General features: G+C 37.0%; 1 protein-coding gene across 6 annotated transcripts in view; it reads left to right on the top strand.

The window, feature by feature from the left end:
* Positions 1–19,121, top strand: part of LOC105531714 (neurexin-3-beta) — a 592,764-nt gene that overhangs the window by 90,079 nt on the left and 483,564 nt on the right. The window lies entirely within an intron of this gene.

Consider the following 19,121-nt stretch of genomic DNA (forward strand, 5'->3'; position numbering starts at 1 on the left):
AAAAAAAATCCAAATGGAAAAGAGAACTCTGAAGACAAATTAGTCCTTTAAAAATTATCATTTTATTTGATTTCAAAGCAGTATTTGGTATAGCACCAATCCAAACAGATTGGAAGAATGATATTTTCATTCCAACTCCTGCATAGAATATCTTTGTGCTTTTCAATTGCTTTAGGGAGCTTGCAACAATAGAATCCTGTTAAATCTAACACCATTTTGAACTCTTCCTTGCCCATAGTGTGATAAGAAATTTATACCTGGCCCAGGTTTATCTTTGTTGATAATGGGCTTCATGGCTATAGGGACATGTTGATATGGTGAGCTAGCATCTATCATTTTGACACCTACTCTTTAGTAGATATAGAGAATAATGGGTGCTTGGGGTAAAGTGCTGGAGAAGAGTGTCAGCAGTCAGTATGTATGAACCTGGTGGTGGATGTCTCTGTGTTTGTGCTGTGGCCATATCTGTATGGCTATCATTCTTTCTTCCTCTTCTCATTTCTTTTCATTTTCCTTCAACAGTCTTTCATTTGTTGCTTCAATTCACTCCATTTCTCCCCAGTTCTTCCTTTTTCTGTCTTCTATAATTCTAGATAAAATTATGACATGCCTTAAAATATCCTCCTTTTTTGTTCTTGATTGCTTTCAATGGTTCTAATGATGCCATTGGAAGTCTGGTGATTAGGCCCTGAGGGGCAGCAGTAATGGAAACCTTGTGTTCACCCTTCATGAGGGTGATACAAAAATGTTATTACATTACTTACACCTCTTTCTGTAAGTTTGTTTTTTCTTCATTCACTTCCAAGTACGGGATGCTTCCCATGTGCTGGAGAATTAGCTCATTCCTAACTCAAAGGCAAGTAATTTCATGTTTTGCTCTTTATAAGAGAGGAGTCTATCATGCAAGGATGCAAAGGACTATGAAATCAGTCACAAATGTAAGAAATAAAAGGCAATAAGCTTACATTAAACCAAATGAAAGAAAAATTAATAATTAGGCAGTCTCTTTGCAAATACATAATAATAATACTCTCTTTTTCAGTGAATCAATTAGGTAAAAATGAAACAGAAAATAAATGCAAAGAGAACCCTCAAAAATATATCACTTTTACATATGTTTGTAATACAAGTTGAGTATCTCATTAGAATAATGTGTTTTATTTTACATTTATTTTTGCTTCCTAGAGTTCATAAATCTGCACATGGTACGTAGGGGTTCTTTAGCTCTTCATAATGCAACTTGCTTAGGTTAATTAGTAGAGACCCTTTCCCTTCACTGCTGAATATGAGTGCCCCTACCTACTATTCAAAAATCCCCAAACCCAGTACTCTTATATATCATGGTGCCTAGAAGAGATTGCATTTTTCAGTGACCTTCAATATTATTTATTTTATTATAAATAAAGTCTCAAACAGGCTTGCTTTGTTAGATTCTCTTTTGGTTTCTTCTCCTAAAACATTAGCTTAATAGTTATTATATAAAAAGGAAATGATTAGAATATCACATTTCGGGTGGTGGTGTTTAGTTTGTGGGTTCCTTCATGTGACCGGGGTTGAACTGAGTGGTAGAGAATTCTGAATTCTGTAGAACAGAATGATTGATTTCTCGGTTTGCATTTCTTGGCATCTGGCAGTGACAGCACTGCAGATGGAGAGCAGAAAATGGACAGTAGGGAAAAGTGCAACATTTCTACTTGGTCCAACTGCCTTTGAAGGATGCTGTGATGTTTCGTCTTTTATTTCTTACCCCAAACGTATTTATCTGCTGAGTCATTAAATAGGACAAGTGTTATTTCTTTCTTTGTATTTGCCATCTCACCACAGAAGAGTTTTATGAAACCATCTTGAATCAATATTGTTTTGGCACAAATTGTACTAATAACTTGTATATATAGTTTTTTTTTTTAAAGGTGCCTTCAAAATCTCGTACGTATAATGTATGTTAAAATTGATATTTCCATGAAAGACGTTAAGATCAGACCACTTTCTGATTGCCGAGATAAAGTTGATAGTTAACAAGTATTTATTAAACATCTGTTACATGACTAGCACTATGCTAGGGTTTGATGAAAATGATTCAAGATGAGCCATGCAAGGACCCTTCTCTTCAGCACCTTTGTGTGTAAAACATAAATAGATTGCTATGGTTAACACTGAAAGGGTTCAGTCCGGGATACTTGGGATAAAAATCGGATCACTGATACATTACTTGTCATGTACTCATTTTTTTTATTTAAAATTTTTAATTATGGGTACATAATAAGTACATATGTATGGTATACATGTGATATTTTGATACAGGCAAATAATGTGAAATATCGCATCAAGATAATTGGAGTATTCAATACCTCAAGGATTTATTGTTTCTTCGTGTTAGGAACATTCCAATTCCCCTTTTTTCATTTTTTTTAAATATGCAAAACATAATTGCTGACTGTAGTCACCCTGTTGTGCTATCAAATACTAGATCTTATTCATTCTATCTATGGTTTTGCACCCATTAACTGTCTCTACCTTTCCCTTCCTTCCCCAGTACCCTTCCCAGCCTCTGGTAATTATCATTCTACTCTCCATCTTCATGAGTTCAATTGTTTTAATTCTTAGCTCCCATATAAAAGTGAGAACATTTCATGCACTTCTAATTTAGACTCTTCTCCTCTTTCTCTGTCTTCTGTGTTTCCATAGCTCACTAATTTTGGGCATCTCTTTTCATTTACAGTAGCTTGCTGTTCTTCATTCATTGATTATTACAATATATAATTCTACCAAGAAGCCCAAAGAACTATAGTGTTTCTGTGTCACTGTTCTCAGATCAGAAAGAAAGCATGTGCCTGGCAGAGGGAAGGCATTTGAATGAATGTATGCATTTTCTGGACAGCACTCTCCAACAGAGATTCGATGAGAGTCACGTGGGTAATTTTACCTTTTCTAGTAGCAATATTAAAAACACAGAAAGAAACAGCTTCTCAATAACTGAATCAATAATCCATTTAAAAAATCTGTTTCAATTCATTAAAATTAAAAACATAGTCCCTTAGTCCTTTTTTTTTTTTTTTTTGAGATAGAGTCTCGCTCTGTCGCCCAGGCTGGAGTGCAGTGGCGCGATCTTGGCTCACTGCAAGCTCCGCCTCCCAGGTTCATGCCGTTCTCCTGCCTCAGTCTCCCAAGTAGCTGGGACTACAGGCGCCTGCCACCACACCTGGCTAATTTTTTGTATTTTTAGTAGAGATGGGGTTTCCCCGTGTTAGCCAGGATGGTCTCGATTTCCTGACCTCGTGATCCACCCACCTCGGCCTCCCAAAGTGCTGGGATTACAGGCGTAAGCCACCACATCCGGCCCCCTTAGTCTTACTGGCCAAATTTCATGTGGTTATGGAATGACAACCATGTGGATAGTGCAGGTTTTGGATGCATGGCAGACTGAAGCTTATATAGCACATATTTGGCCGTCACATTTTATTAAGTCTTAATTTTTTAAAGTTTTGTTTGTTTGTTTACATGTGGAAGGGATGATAGAAAGATAGGAAGATAGAGATGACAGAAAGCTTGCCTAGGACTCAGATCAAGTATTCAGGTTTTCCAATTCCGGCTTCAGCGTCCTGTTCTGTAATATCACATCAAGGAAAGGAAAATGAGGAAAAAGGAGGAAAGAATAAGAATTAATGTTAATTCATGTCAGGCACAGTCCAAAGATCTTTATTTGCATTATTTTTATTTTATTTTATTTTTAATGAATAGCCTAGCATGTAGCCTAGCCTACACACTTCTCATTGTATAGATGAGGGAACTGGGAAGCAGTTAAACTTTATAACCACACCAAGATCATTGAGCTAGGGAGTGGCAGGCCTGGGCTTTAAGAAGAAAGCTTGTAGTGATGTTAGATTTGATAGTTTAAACTGCACTGTGGGAAAGGAATCCAAGAAGGATAATCCCATGTTTCTGCTTTTGCTGATGTTTGCAAATCCATGTTCTGGAGTAAATATTTGAGTTGACTCTTGGAGCTTCTGAAATATCTGTTGGATATACTATAACCAAAAAATAAATTAAAAAAAAAAAAGGATTAGGGTTCCTGAACGTTTTCATCTTTACATTGATTACAATGATTACAAGTGATCATTTCATCACCTGTAGCATTATTACCTCTATAGGGCTTTACATGATACTGACTTTGTCAATAAAAGGACACACTAGGAGCAGGATTTCTGTGGGGACCAGAACAAGGGGACATATCCTATTTTTAAAATTCCCCAGTTTAGGAATTGAAGTGACTGCATACTAAACTTGGCCAAATTTCATGTGGCTATGGAATGACAATATATGAAAAGTTGGTTGTAAAAACAAGAGGATTGGGATTTTTTATGGATCCCTTCCTTCTTAGTCTCTGAAATGAACTAACATTGATTCTACAATCACTTATTAAGTACCTACTCTTTGCCATGGTTGATGCTAAGTGTTGAGGCTAGAAATGTACATGAATTATATTTTAATAAGCACAGAAAGAAAACTTGCCTTCCTAATTTTTACTTTAAATGACTTTATCTCATTGTTTAAGTGCCATAATTGTTCAAAGCATGCTGTTCTGAGTTCAGTGTTTCTTGGCTCATCCTCAGTCAGTACTCTGCATAGCATCTTTGAATTCCTTACTCATCAAAGGGTAATGAGTTAATCTGTGTACTCTACCTCTGCCACCTTTTGAGCTGTGTTCTTGACCATTCCCTGTACATTTGCATCTCTGCCAGAAGATGTACAAGGAAAATAAAAGTAGCAGAAAACCTTATAACTTCCCTCCTAGACATTAGTCACCATTAGAGTTTGGTCTGGAAACAGAAATGCTTATTTAAAACAAAATTGGTACTCTGCGAATATTTCAACCATTTGTTCCATTTAATCCCCATTAGTGAATTTGCTTTTTTTTGTGGATTCCATTTCCAAGAATGAAAGAAAATAATTACATCAAAAGGCCGCTGAATTCAGCCAAATTCTCTGGCAGGAAACTTATTCTATTCAGTCACATTCAAACTATGAGGTATGAAAAATACCTTTCAGCACTGGAAAATACAACAATGGAGTTGGAAAATCAATCGTGTGGTAAATAAGCAAAAAATATGTGCAAGCAGAAGAAAGAAAAGTTGTTTTGAAAATGGTATTTCAATAAAAGTTATAGTGATGATGAATTAGTGTGATGATGTAGGAAGTTTCAAAACTAGGTAGAGGGTATAATCAAAGGTGGATACAGTGGAACAAGCCTGGAGGGAAGGACGGGCCAATCAGGAAGAGGTGGGCTTATAGGGAAAGCAAGTGGAGGCTTTAGAAGTAGAGTATTTGATGAATTCTTCAGTCCATTCTATTTTGGCTTCTATGTCAAGGAGGATGACAGATATTCATTGTGTAGTTTTATAGGAAAGGCGATTGGTAGTAACTTCAATGTTATGAAGAACTTGGCCAAGTTCATAAAATGTCCATGGTGTATAACAAATCTTTTATGGTGAGTGATCCATGGAATTAGGTACTTAGAAAAGTCGATTGAAACACATTCACAGAAAGGCAAAGATTTGATGACCTGGTGGGTTGAATGAGACTGAGACACTGAGAAATTTTGATTGTACAAGTTTTTCCTAATATCCCACTTAAATCCTGTAGCGGTGTGGGCCCATTTATTCTTTTTTGTGTTCAGTTTCCCTGTCTCATGGTAAAATCACAGACAGATGTTACCCCTCAATTTTCTCTTTTTCAATTATTTCTGATCCTTCTCACTTTAATCAGTTTACTCGATAGTCTCTGCACTAGTGTAATTTCTCCAGCCTTTTGAAAAATGTAGACGCTTGAGCCAGACAAAAACACTTCAGTAGGAACATGACTAATCTTGAAGACATAGAGCAGGGCTGATAATGTACGCCAGGGACTGTCAGTTGAGAAATAATGATACTGCTTTGCTGACTCACAGTCAGCTCATAGGTCACTATGCTGCCCCCATTCTGTTGAGATTTCAGTGTACTTTCCGTATATGGAGTTTATGTGTTGGTATACATCCAGAAAGTTTCTTGGGCGCATTGACCTTCACATATTGTTTGGCTAATTTACCTAACTTGGTATTAATCAGACAGAAAAGACAAACATGAAGTAAGGAAAGTCGGCCTTTGCTGTTCTCTCTTGAACTTGTCTTCACTTCTATCCCCATCATTTAGTAACAAAGATCAGCCCCAATTTACTGAGTTACTGTAAGCCAGACACTGTGTAAGCACTTTCTACACATTATTGCATTTAATTCTCAAAAGAATGAGATAACTATTATAATCTCTGTTTTATAGAAGAACCAGCGAAAGTTTATGGTTTTTTGTTTGTTTGTTTGTTTGTTTGTTTTTTTGAGACGGAGTTTTGCTCTTGTTGCCCAGGTTGGAGTGCAGTGGCGCCATCTTGGCTCTCCGCAACCTCAGCCTCCCGGGTTTAAGTGATTCCCCTGCCTCAACCTCTCGAGTAGCTGGAATTACAGGCATGCACTACCATACCCGGCTAATTTTGTATTTTTAGTAGAGACGGGGTTTCTCCATGTTGGTCAGGCTGGTCTCAAACTCCCTACCTCAGGGGATCTGCGTGCCTCAGCCTCCCAAAGTGCTGGGATTACAGGCGTGAGCCACCGCGCCCGGCCAAGCTTATGTTAAATAACTCGACCAGAAGCTATGGTGGGACTTTTAACTCCGAAATGTTTGCTTTTACTACCTCAACTGACTGTGAGCTTGGGACTACCTCTGACTTTCATTAGAAACACAAGTGAATCTTTTTCTAATAAACTTTCAACCTCTTTTCAATAAAAAATATTTCCCACAAGGTGACTTAAATTCATTCACAATTAGGTATAAATTACTGACAAGAACAGTTAACTTGTATTAAGAGTCTAATATGTGCTAAGCCTTATGCCAGATACTTTACAAGCATTATCTTAAACCTTTAACAATTTTGCAACAATGTTTACTCTATTTTATAGCACCAAAACCCAAGACTCTGAAAACCTAAATATCATCCTCAGAGTTGTACAGGGAAGCAGAAATTGTATCAGCTAATGAGACTTAGTGCTATTTCTCTCATATTGTGTGAGAAAAATGGCAATGCTCAATAAATGTTGTTCTAACTGTTCCAGGTATCAAGCAGTAGAAAAAGAATATGGCAGATCAGGTGGATTTTGCTGTCAGCTCTGAAGACACTCAGCTGGTGGCTACATAATCCATCTTCTCCTGAAGCTCGTGATGTCCACATTTTTTTCTACCCTTTAGTCATGTGTTTATAAGGAATAAATTACCAAAATACACCATACCTTTTAAAATACAGAATAAAAGCTCACAGAGAGTTAGGGTGACAGACCATATGATTCAGCCTTCTGCCATCTGGCAGACAGTAGGCTATTTTAGGTGGGTATCTAGGGATAGATACTTGCATATTTTACATATATATATATTGAATCCAGGACTGGTCCTACTAACATGCTTGGTTATCACTTATTTAAGTGACCATCAAACCAGTTTTATATCTGATAAGTTTAATCCAAATAAAATAAATGTCTTTTTTTTTTTTTTTTTGAAAAACTGTTTAAAAAATGGCATCTAAATCCTTCCCGGATTTTAGCTGTGTCTAGTGTGAAAGGAAACCCACTCACTTGGTTTTATCAGATTTGATATTTAATAGATCAAAGTAGTAAAACAGGACCCTCACTTCACAGGCACGGTGAATTCTCTGTGAATGGCGTAAGATCTATCAGTGATCAGTATGGATCACTGGATGGCAGTGAAAGTATACGTTTGTGGGGAAAATTCTTATGCACCTTCATAGTAATGATAGTGCTCATTTATTTGGAGGATAATTAAAACACAAAATACCCAACGATGCTGTTTTTATTGTAGATATATGTTAATTCCTCTAGAGATAGACAAGACACGAAATTCATGGAACTTTAAGTGGTGTGTTCCACAAAGGAAACTCTTTAAAATTATATAGAAAAATAAATAAGTAAAAGTCAACCAAAATGACAGAACATTTAAAATCAGTCTGCCAAATATCTTTTCTCACTTTACTTCATTTGTTGAACAATTTATATGCTGATATAGATGACCATTTTAGCAGTGTATACAAAGCATTTATATCCACACATGTACATTTAATCAAACCTACTTGTCTGCATACGCATACTTAAGACAGAGAGAGAGAGAGAGAGTGTGAGAGAGAATCAACTCATCATAATTGTAAAGGTGAAGAAAATGAATTCCTTAAGATTAAAACACACCATATTAAACTGAGAATTTATATTTCTAAAGCAAGATTCAGAAAGTCTTCTAAAGCATTCTCAAAGATTGACTAGAAAGATAAATTTCGGCACACGGGGTCTCTGTTCTTGTAACTTTCACCTTGGTAGCTTATCCTTCTGTACAATACATTTCGTCATGATACTTTCTTTCCTCCCTGATAGAATAAAAATAATTTCCAAGGTTAGATTCTATCTTGCAAGAACTTTTCCCCAAGGAGGTGCACGCATCTTCTTAATTTATTATATCATATAATAATCCCTCATAGGAAAACTAAAGGCAAATTAAAACCACATGGAGATAATGCCTGACTGTGCTTTAGACAGTTGTCTACCACTGGCTCTTTATGAAAAGAGCAGAGATACCCCTCTCTTGATTGTCCATTTTCTTGATCATGCAATGTGATATTTTAAGTTCTATGTTGGCTTTGATGCTTTCGTTAGTCAAGGTGCATGTGTGAATGTGCGAATGGGTGAATTGGATATGTGAATGATTTTAATATTAGCTTAAATAAAACATTATTGGGAAGATAAATTTTTGAAATTCCCATTTTCCTCTTCCACTTCCCCTGTCCCCAAAGAAACTTGACAAACTCGTTTCAAACAAAATGCATACTGCTTTTTTACTATTTTTTATTTTTATCATGCATACTATAGCCCCTTCATTAGTAGATACCATTGAGCATTAACTATGGCTTAATTCTAGAAAAAAAAAATTTGGGGGATACCCATTAAGATATCACTCCTGACAAATATAAAAAGAGACCTTGAGTTTCCTTCATTTGAAATAAATAAACTGTCTTCATTTCCTAATTCTGTGAATCTGATGCTTCTTACCAACACCCGAAATTACTGTCAACAAATCCAAAACCATCTACTGATGAATGAGGTGTTTGGGCTGAATTCTGATATGGCATGCTCATTCTCATATAGAGAAATACCTACACTCTTTTAAATATAGTTATTATTGCTGTGACTTGCACCTACTAAACAAATGCAAAAATTCTTACCATTCAAGAAATACCAGTGAAGTGTATATTATTGCCCTCATTACACAAAATGCTCATGGAAAACACTCTATCAATTCCAATTATGTTCTGGGGGGAAAAAAAAGGAAACTGAATAAAAAGCAATCCCAGAATATTTGACTGGGCTGGTTGGTTATAGCTGCTGAACAATATGTAATCGTAAGAAGTGTGGCAAAATGATAAAAATAAACTCAGTATTTGTTAAAGAAATGAAAACATGGCAATAAAAGATTCCGGAAAGCGATTTAGCTTTCTACATTACTTCTTCATTACTTGATTATTTTACTGTTTCATTTCTATTTACATAGCAAGTTGATTCTTTTGCATCTGGATTTTGCACAATTCTTTCAATAATATACGGTTCAGTGGCTATAATTACAGGATTGTTAAAGTTCACATTTTACTATTCATCTTGTTATCTCTAGTAATGGAAGGTTGGAATAAATGCACATAATTACATGGTTGGTCTTAAATTATTTTTATATTGCTCTTGCCAGGATACACTCGAAAAGCAGTATTTATTCTCTAACATTTATTTTTGGTGGTAGTGGTTTTAGCAAAATAAAAGTAATAAATACATAAATGGACTGGTCCCACGAGCTTACTATCTATGGTTTTTTCATATTAATTCTAACCCATTCATCTCTCTGAGCCTGCTGGGGGCAGGAGGTGCTTAGAGTCTACGGAAGAAAAACGTCATGTTTCAGAACTCTGATAACAGGAAAATTTCCCTCATGAGGTACTCATCATTTGATCTGTTCTATCTATTTGTAGCAGACTAACTCAGTAACGTACAGATCTGTGGACCAACTTACTAAATAAGGTGTCAAATAAGTTTGATTTCATTCTAAAGCAATGCCGTGTCATGAAAGTAAAGTGAATTTTTTTGTTTGTATTATACTGGAAATAGTCTCATAGTACCATATTTATGGCATTCAAAGCATTTTATAAAAATCTTAGCATTATCAACTAAAAATTAAATCCTAACTTCCCCTAATTAACTTAACAGACAACTCCCTGTTGGCCAAAGGGACCCCAAAAAGCCTGAAAAACTGAGTTCCTGGCCAGTGACAGAAGGGAGGTCAGAAACACCTCATTGTATGCCCTCTCTGTCACAGAGTTTAGGCACAACTGGCCAGCATTAACATTAAAATAGAGATCATAAGATTAATGAAAGGGACTCATTGTGACATTAAGATACCACCTTCTAAATAAGACCTAAGGCCATGCAAAGCAAGGGTTAAGGCATGCTCTGCAAACCATAAAATTTTTTTTTTAGATTAATCCTGCATAATGTGGCTTACTTTCCAAACTGACTCTGGTATACCCTCACATGACAGATAGCAGACCCCTTATCTTGACTTAAGCATCTCTTTGTATTGACTTCAAGTCTTTAGACAAAGCTTAACTCTTAAAATCAATTGCCAACTAAAGAATCTCTAAAACTCACCCATGACTTGTAAGCCTGTGCTTCCAGATGTCCCACCTTTACAGGCCAAACCAATGTATACTTTTCATGTACTGATTTATAATTTTACCTACAATTCCTATCTCCCTGAAATGCATAAAACCAAACTGTAACCTGATTACTTTGGTCCCACTTATGCAAGACTTCTTGGGTTTGTGTTCTCTTGGGCTGCACCATTCATACTGGTTCAGAATAAACCTCTTTAAAACATTTTACAGAGGCTGATTTTTCCATGAACAGCAGCATCCAAAAAATCCACAGGATACATGTATCAGGTATTTATTAAGTGCGTACGATATGCCAGGCCTTGGGTTATATACAAAAAACAGTGTTATCAGACATCCACATAATGCTCCCAATTCAAAAATGGATGTATGCTCATTTTACCTTTATGGAGGTCCAGAGATATAAATTACTTGCCTAATCACTCAGCGAGTCAGGAGAAGAGGGGTTAAAATCTGATTCTTCCAGTTATATAGTCATTTAATGTTCTTGGACTTACCAGTACTTTTGAGTTTGTGTGTGTGTGTATGTGTGTGTTTTATTTTTTCCTTAAACACAGAACTACACCCCCGCCTCCAACCCCCACCCCCCCGCAACACATACACCTTTTTTTCATAGAACAAAATTTGGAATAAATGGCCTTTAAATGAATGCATTGTTTTCACTCTGCAGGGAAATGACACAGAGAAAATAAGGAATGGATTGCACATGCTCAGGCACTGTCTGGGGCGCTCCTCCTGAAGTCCCAGGAGTGTCTTTGGTTTGTTGTATGAGACCTAAGAGTTAAAAAGCAGAGTGCCTTCTGGAGGAACACGTGTCTCTTTCCGCAGCGGGACATGCACTTGCTACACATCAGTGGGCATGCCATCAGTGCCTCGCAGCTCATCTTTCTCTTTAGGGTGGCTGTGTTGTTCTTCCGATGAATGGCTTGCCCTGGAGAAAAATACTGCTTAAATATTAAGATTAGATTAGTTTTCACACAGCCCCATTTTAACCACTAAATTTAAATCCCTCAGCAATCTACTTCCCAACCTTCCCTAGGCATAATATTCAGTTTAATAAATGGTTTGTATGCCATTATTTCTCATCAATATGTAAAAACTAAAAGGAATTTTAAAAATCCATACATCTTGGTTAAGAGATGAAATTTGACCTGATGAGAAGAGATTATTCTTAGAAATGTTTTTAATTCCCAATCAAGGCATTCTATTTCAAAATGTAGGAGCATAGTTGAAAGAATAAATCTTTAGAAAATAATGTATGAGCATGGTTGAAAGAAGAAATCTTTAGAAAGTAATGTAATATTTGTGAGAGAGATATATATCTCTCTCACAAATATTGTTTTAGTCATCATCATATACATGTGTGTGTATGTATATATACCTGGTATATATGTGTATATATACATGATATATATGAGTATATATGTGTGTGTGTATATATATATACACAATTCCTCTACAAATTGTGTGTCACTTCCTTGACCCATTACCTCCCCAATGTATATATCATGTGAATATCAAACAAATGAATGTTTTGTTGGTACAATTGGATTCATTCACACGGAAATGTGGAGTCTATTTCTTCCTTCAAATCCTCATCCTCCAATTAATTAGCTGAAAAACTGACTGCATCTCTGATTCTCTAAGAAGCACGGAAGAGAAAGAAATGGGAAACAAGCTAGCAGCTCATTACATGAATTCAAACAGTTCTGTTTGAAGGGAGACTTGTTCCTGGCATAGATAATGTCACTGATGAGATTGCAAAGGTAGGCATTGTATAAAGATGAGATCCTTTTTAATTTTGTTTTCAAAACTATCAAGCTAAAATTTTTAGAATTGAAATTTCAGTTAACATGACCCATGTATTAGATAAAATGTCTCTTTAAAGGCTGGGAACTCTCCAAGGTGTGGTGTGTTTCCTATATGCTGTGTATATGATTATGATGCATATGGATAGATGTTTCTGAAGTGTTTCCTCCTAAGTGCACTATTGCCAGTCAGATTTACACCCAAGTAGCAAAGATGTTAATGCCATCCTATGAATCTAACATATTGCTTTTGTGGATTACAAGTACTCAGACTCTACCTTTTAGTTCTAGTTATTTTAAATCTTTAATACTGAGCTATCAAATTTTCTTTTATGATACAAAGCTGCTAAGTAGAAGATACTTGAATATTCCATTGACTGACTGATAAGTGTTTATTAGGCACTTACTATGTGCCCAACACAATGACAAACATTCTCAGCAATAGCATGAAAGTTTAACACAGGATTCCTGGCTTCCAGAAATATGATGTTTACTTAAGAGATAGGAACATGTGGGAAAAAGTTAAGCTTCATGTAATATCTTGAGATCCTGAGTTTAGTATTCTGGTGGTGGAGTTTCTTATCAACAAATTTTTCTCAGAAGATATTGAGCTCAGCTTTTCATTATAGAAGCAATTGCATGAAGAAGAAATTTGAGAAAGTACAACCCCTGGTAATGATTGGAGCCTCCGAAACTTTTGGAATGTCAATATTCATAGCATGACAATTTTTTATTTCCAGTTTGAGGTACTGATGTGGCAGGAGTTGTGGAGTAGTGTTGTTTTTGAGTTATCTGCTGTTTAGGATCCTGTATTAAAGAAATATGTCAGCTGTGTGTAGTGGCTCACGCCAGTAACCTTGTCACTTTGGGAGGCCAAGGCAGGCAGATCACCTGAGGTCAGGAGTTCAAGACCAGCTGGCCAACATGGCGAAACCCATCACTACTAAAAATACAAAAAAAAATTAGCTGGACATGGTGGTGTGCACCTGTAATCCCAGCTACTCAGGAGGCTGAGGCAGGAGAATCACTTGAACCCAGGAGGCAGAGGTTGCAGTGAGCCAAGATCGCGCCACCGCACTCCAGCCTGGGCAACAGAGCTAGACTCCGTCTCAAAAAAAAAAAAAAAAAAAAGAAATATGTCTCAGTAGTGCAGTTATCCTTCTGTAGGTTTGTATTAGTGTTCAGCAAGTATCTGGTAAATTAATGAACGAACAAGAGAATAGTTTATATGAAGCAAAAATTCATAGCAAAGAAGTGGGGCATTGTAAAGAACAGCTGGGATATCAGTTATACAGGTTGAAATGTGGCATTGGTACAATGACATATTAGTTATACTCTTATAAGTTGTCCTTGACTGGGTGCTTGATAGAAGTTGGCTTGCAGACCAAAAAAGGTTAAACACTTGTCATGGCCTCAGGCTAATAACCTCTTCTAATATGCAATTCTGGTTTTCTCATTCAGAGAGTAAACCAGATGCCCCATGATGTGCCCACTGTTCTTTTGCTAATGTGTTCATCCTCAGTGCCTTCATTACCAGTTTCTTTCATTTGACATGCAGAGATCTTTTTTCTTGGCTCATCCCAGAGAAGAAGTGGCTGGGCAAATGTTCTCCTGAGAAAATGTTGATGACTCTGGCACACAGAACACATACAATTTGCTGCTTCCTCACATTCACACTGATGTTGGCTAAGGTGCCCAGAGAGAAACTCTGAGCCCTGACTGCATCCAAACCCAGTCATCAGGGATGACCACCATGTGATCCCTCCTACTGAGTGCCTGATTAAAACTGAGTGTCAGAGACGAGACTGGTGGATTTGTCATTGACTTTCTTGTTCAGATGTAAGAGCATCATCACTGGGAGAAGGAAATGTGAATTATGAAAATAAATAGTGCAGATAGAAGAGTTGGAAGTACAGAGGAGTAGTCCTAGAGGGCTTTATATGAGCTCTATTATGGTATATACCATGGTATGTTAAGTTAGTTTACATGTCAGTTTCCCCTTTAGACTGTAAAATTTAGCAAAGCAGAGACCATGTCTGATTCATCTTTATTCCAAGTACCTTGCAAAGGTAATTCTAGCGTTGAGCTTAATAGCATTTAACCATTTTTATTCATTTATTTTTTGAATGAATGGATAATGATTCAAATTTAGTTTTTTTTCTCTTGATTATGGAGCTTAACTCATTGTGAGCCCATTGACATCCTGAAATACTTGCTGAATGAGAGAATAAATGAACAGATTAAAAAAAGAAAACAAAACCTGAAGAGCTAAGCTTAAGTCACTATTTAGGCTTTGAAGTTGATCCATGTGGTCTTTTGTTTTGGATTGATTGTAGAGACCAAGGAAGCACTTCATACATTGTGTTATTTTTCTGCTCGGCTCACTGTGGGTGATAGGTAGCTTATCTCCACTTTCTCAATTTTCAGCCACTGGTATTCAACTGCAGTCTTTCTTTAAACATGTACCTCCTTCTTTCAAAATTTTCCTAAAAGCTAGAAGTTTGTTTTTTGTTGTTTTTTTTTTTCCAGGAAAAAATTTTTAACTTACTGGAGAACAATTTCCTTTCTTAAAGTTATCTCTGAGCTGAGTATACTGTATAGTCCCTATAATGATTTTGGTAAATCTTTAAACATAAGATGGTCATTGTGTGTGATGGTGTTTTCTGTTTAGTGAAGACAAATGGTGGGATGAGTCTCCTGCTAGGATGTGCAGAAGTGTGAGCATTAGTCTCAAGGTACATTCCGTAAAGTGATGTTCCCAGGTGAGTGTTGAGGTTGAATGCTTCTGTGAGGCCTGGTTTCCTGGGGTTCTGCCCATGTTCATATGACAGCTGCTTCCACAATAACACGGCAGGTGCATGGCTCAGGATCTGCCCACTTTCTGCAAGTGGACACTCTTGCTTGTGTCTAAAAGGCCTCTCCCGTGGTGCCAGAATGCCTCTGACAGCATTTTCAGAGCTGTGATGGCAGGACTGTAGCTTTATGGTGGGAGTTTCTATCTTTGTAAATGCCACTGATGTCAGCTCTCACCATAACCATTTTCTTTTGTCAAATGGGAGAGATTCAGGACTTACGGAAGTGAGAGACTGGCATGATGAGGCAAACAGGGGGCAGTTTTATTGGCTGTTTTGGCCACTTTCCCCTACTCTAGTTCTCCTTTCCATAAAACATGCTTTCCAACTTCTGCCAGTAAAAGCGTTTTTAAAAAAATACTAGTCTTTCATTTTTTTTGCATACCCTATTATTATTCCTTCTGAACCAGTAGTAACACAATATACAAAGTACATTCTCTTAGGTATAAGGCCAGTGTATAGGTGGGAATCCCATAGAGCTAAAAAGAAAAACAGTCTAGGATTTCTGGATGTGCTCTAAAGTGACACCTTCTAAGCTGCAGTATTTGTTCAACAGTGTTTTTCCAACAAAAAATAGGATGAGCTCATCCTGAAGGGAAACACCGGTGCACTGGGCAGGGATCAGGAGACCTAGATATACTTCTAACATAATCTGTGACTGTGCAGGTCATGCCAAATATGTCAGACTGCCATTTTCTCCTTGAGACTGAAAGCATGGGGAGAAGGGGATAATGTAGTTGAGAATCCATTACTGGTCCCACCTTGGACATAGAGACAGGCTGGTAAAGGGTACACGTGTGCCTGGATGGTGCTGCTACTGGACTCTTGTCTACATTCATGTGTCAACAGTGTGCTCCAAGGTTCTGTTAGGTGTTAACAGGTGTCTCAAGAAACAAATGTTTCTTAATGAGATCAGTTTGTAAGAGTTCTGGGTAAACACGTTGATTAGTTTATTCATTTTATTGTGTTGAATTTTTTTTTTTTTGAAAAATAATAGAATCCCCTCAGAATTCTTAATATGATATGGTGTTCCGTGTATTTTCAAGAAGAGAGGTATACAGTGTTTCTCAAATTTATTTGAACATAAAATGCCTGTGGGACATAATATCTCTAAAGGCTGGTGTTCCTTGAAAGACTGTGTGAAACGTTGAACTATATGATCTCTGAAAGTTCTTGAATTCTCCATTATCATCAGAATACCTGGCACTTCCAAGCCCTTGCCCTTCATCTGTGGAGTATTGACTTTAGCTGCCTTCCAGACATTGTCATTTATGCTTCTTTTTCTCTGAGGAAGATAAACACTGGCTACTCTCTCGGCACCCTTGAAAAATGGGAAATTGTATTTTTTTCTTCTTTGTACCCAGGAGTCTATGTATAATGCATAATTCTCAGTCAAAAGGTACTTCCTTACTTAAGTGCCCAAAAGTTTTCTTCCTGTAGTTTTTTAAGGTAATCCCACAATATCCAGGTAAACAAATAATCACAAAACATAACCTTCCAGAGTGTTCTTTAACATTTATCACTATCAAATAATGAGGCATCATTCCATGAAATATTACGAAAATTAGAAAGGCATCAAGTAGAAAGCCAGCAACTAGCAAATGGTTTCTCCATGATGATTTCGGGTTCACATTTCACTTCCATGTATGATACAACTTATGTATCCATATTTCATCCTCTAGAAGCCCCCCGCATTATCCTCTGAATGAATATTAACACTCCTTGTACTCTGAAGTAGCCTCTGGTATTCTGGTATTTATTCAACAGGATTTGAACAAGATTAGTGAATTATAATTTTGGCTTCACTACATTTTAAACTGTGTGTCTTCTCTGTGCCTCAGTTTTCTCCTCTGCAAAATAGAACAATAGAATCCTTTTCACTGAGTTATTTTGGGATTACATGAATGAATACAGGTAAAGCACGTAGCACATCCCTGGTACATAGCAATCAATCCCTTGTAAAATGTTAGCTGCAGCGGGTGCAACTGGCTGCAGCCAGTTGTTACTGCCTATGACGTTTACCAAGACAGTTGTGGGTAAAGAAGGCAGATTTATTAGAGAAAGTACAAAGATACCTTGCAAGAAAGCAATGGACAGCACAATGGGCTGTCTACCAAGAGGCAGGGGCCAGAGGGAAGTTTTATAGGTTTGTACTGGAGGGGCTATGTCCAGATAAGTTGTGCAGATAAGGTCCTGCTCCTAGGACTATGTCCGGAAACAAGGTATTTGGGAACATGAAGTTCTGTCAGCCGGTTGTGTGTGATAAGCCATCTCCTCTCGGAATAATTGTTCTCCTCCATCTGGGGCCCCTTCTTCGTTCTTGCTTATCTTATTAGGACTCCACATTAACTATTGTTGCTATTATCATACACAGACTATCTCTGAAAGGATATATAAGATAAAGATACCAGCCATAGCCTCTGCAAAAAGATACAAAGAGACTAGGGAGCTGGAAAGCAAAGATAGAGGATTAGACTTACTTTTCCCTACATATGAGTGTATTCTACTGAATAGTTTAAAATCACCTGTGTTTTACCTAATCAAAAAAATAAAATAAAACAAGCATCAATATTTACAAATGAAGAATTGAGTTTCCAATTTTACGATTGACTTTCCTAATCCGATTGACTATTTGACTCTCCTAATAGTTAAGTTAGATTTGAGCCAGGGATTTGAACTACAGAAACAGTGTTTTTTCTACTCTGCCACCTTGTATAGAGAGATATGACAGAGGGGAGAGATGAGAGGCATGTGGGTAAGTGGGTGAGGGTGGAGGGGTGGTACTGTATATTACTGAAAAACTGTTGATGATATTGAATTCTTTCCCTGAGTTCTGTAGATTTTGGCAGTGGTCTCTTGTTTCTTCTATTTTTGCTGTGAGTAAACAACCATCCCCAGTCCTCCAGTTCTAACTTGAATTTCAGTGGACTAGGCTGAGTGGATGTACAAGGACAAACCTGCATGGGGTGTAGGGAAATATAAATAGATTGGCACTGTGGAAGTCAGCATATGTTTGCTTGGCACCCAACCCTCCTATGCCTTTCATTTGCTTTGAATATTAAGCATCCCATTTTTATCTGTCTTCTTTTTGACGAAATGGACATGCAAATTTTCCAAACCTACGCAGCCTCTTCTTTCTCTTGGACAAAGGGAGTAATTGTACTATGAATCCATCATGTGTCCCAAGGAGGCAAACTCAAAATTTGTCTGCAAAAAGCCTTTCATTCATTTCTTTTCATGTAAGAAACAAAATTGGCAACTATTTTTTCATAGCTTGTAAATTCCAAGAAACTTTGTATCTTTTCTTTTGACTTGATCTGCAGCCAAAAACATATTGTTCAGCAGTGCAAATTCACAGTACTCACTGCTCCTTAGTCCTGGCTACAACATGATTTTAAAAAGTTTATGCAGGGACCATCTGAGTAATAAATCACAGAGGAGGACTGCTTTAACTGTTCACCCATTAACTACTGCCTGAATGAGCTCCATGCTTTATCATCTCAGAAGGAAGCTGTCTCAAATGCATGCTTCATTTTATTATCCAATTGTAACCCATCTAGATAAATTTAACTTCTTATAGATTTGCTTCCTCTTAGTATTCATGTCTTCTCCAGACTTTTCATTAATGTTATGATACTTGAATAGGAGCATTCCCCTCCCTTCCCTTTAT

The sequence above is a fragment of the Mandrillus leucophaeus genome, unplaced genomic scaffold (assembly GCF_000951045.1).
Source record: "Mandrillus leucophaeus isolate KB7577 unplaced genomic scaffold, Mleu.le_1.0 Scaffold90, whole genome shotgun sequence".
In the NCBI taxonomy this organism is placed as follows: Eukaryota; Metazoa; Chordata; class Mammalia; order Primates; family Cercopithecidae; genus Mandrillus; species Mandrillus leucophaeus.